Source organism: Dendrobium catenatum, unplaced genomic scaffold, assembly GCF_001605985.2.
Source record: "Dendrobium catenatum unplaced genomic scaffold, ASM160598v2 fragScaff_scaffold_1196, whole genome shotgun sequence".
NCBI classification, from domain to species: domain Eukaryota; kingdom Viridiplantae; phylum Streptophyta; class Magnoliopsida; order Asparagales; family Orchidaceae; genus Dendrobium; species Dendrobium catenatum.
Window position 1 is genome coordinate 549079 of NW_021319658.1, and position 2142 is coordinate 551220.

Sequence of the window (2142 nt, forward strand, 5' to 3'; positions counted from 1 at the left end):
TTGAAGCAGTAAAACTGCAGTTCTTTTTGGAAGAGATGCGCTAAGTAATTTTATTAAAAATAACCAATTATACTTTATTATAAGCCTCACATTCCTCCTTTAACAATTAACATAGACATAAAAGAGGAATATTATTCCAACTATAATTATCCTCAAAAAAAAAATACAAAAGAGCATAATTAACACAAAAATCAGCTAACTTATTACAATCCCTAAAAGAGAACAGAAATATAAAACTTTGTTGAAATCACTAAGAAAATCTAAATCCTTTGGATTTAATATTTCATCTTTAACTTTTTTATTGATCAGCATATCCTAAAACAATTTGATGACATCATGACTATCAGCTTCAATAATGATTCCTTTAGCCTCAACCATCCATTCTTGTATAACATTCCTCAAAGAAAGAATAGATAAGATTTCCAATTGTGCAGAATCTCAATGGAGACAACTGAATCAAAAAGCACATAAGAATATTTCTTTGGAGTCTCTAAATACACCGTCTATTCTTGCTTTATTTGAACTCATTAAAGATGCATCAACATTCACCTTAATCCATCCGGACTAATGCTACGTTGATCAATTAATATTTTAAGAAAAGTTCAATAATTTACAATTCAGATCGGACAATGAAGCTTATGCTTTCGAAGACTTCTTCGATTACAAGGAAACTCCGACGTTAAACTTTGATCAAGCTTTTTCTGATATAATAGTAGTAAGTTATTATATATACTGTTTTTTTTTACTTTTTACTGTTTCATTACTGGGTATCAAACGTTGGTTTCAGTATTAACGATCATTACTCGGTATGAAGCTTTTCTTAGGTCGATATTCATTATTATAGATCGGTATACGCTAGGTACTGATTATAATAGCTCGGTATTAGGTCGGTATTCATTATTATAGATCGGTATACGCTAGGTACTGATTATAATAGCTCGGTATTAGATCGTATTCATTATTATAGTTCGGTATATGGTCGGTACTGATTATAATAGCTCGGTATTAGGTCGGTATTCATTATTAAAGATCGGTATACGATCGGTACTGATTATAATATATCGGTTTAAACTCGGTGCACAGTTGTACCGAGCTAATATATATTAATACGTTGTAGTAGTCTAGATCATTACTCGGTATGAACTCCTCAGCTCGGTATAAGGATGGTCTTAAGTATTATAGATCGGTATACTGTCGGTACTGATTATAATAGCTTGGTATAAACTCGGTGCACAGTTATACCGAGCTAATACCGAGATAATTTTATTACTTGTTTTTAAGGTCCGGATTGATATTTAGATTTAAAGCTAATATGGATGTACGAATATTTCTTAGGGGGTTTACAATTCTGAGAAGGAAGCATATGAAAAATATTGCCAGTACGCGCATTCAACTGGTTTTAGTGTTCGGAAAGATCATTATCATTTCTGGCCAAATACAAGGAAAATCAAATCAAAGAATTTTGTTTGTTCTAAATCAGGCTTTAAGAAGGAGAATGAGAGTGGTACTAAGGTAAAATATTGAAAATCAAGTACAAGAACAGGATGTCCAGCCATTGTTAGATTTTCGGTTAGTCAAGATGGGGTTTGGTCAGTGAATAAAGCAGTAGAAAGTCACAATCATGAACTGGCTCGGCCGGATGATCAACATTTGCTCAGATCATCTAGGAGCATTAGTGATGATAATGCAGCTGTTTTGAAATCTATGTCAGAAGCAGGGATAAGAACTGTTGATGCATTTACATACCTATCTGATGAAGTTGGTGGTGTTGGTAATCTTGGATTCACGAAGCGGGATGCGTACAACTACATCCAAAAAGAGAGAATAGCCAAGATCGAGACTGGAGACACTAATTCACTGATCAGGTTGTTTAAAGAACGGGCAATTGATGACAACATGTTTGTCTGAGATGTTGAAACTGATGAAGATGGGTGCTTGTTGAATTTCTTCTGGGTTGATGGTCTTGGTAGAATTGACTATGACTGTTTTGGGGATGTGATTATATTTGATACTAGTTATCATTTAAATAAATATAACTTAGCTTGTGCCCCAATTGTCGGCGTGAATAATCACTGGCAAAATATTCTACTAGGAGTTGCATTTTTATCTGATGAGACTATAGCTTCTTTTACCTGGCTTTTT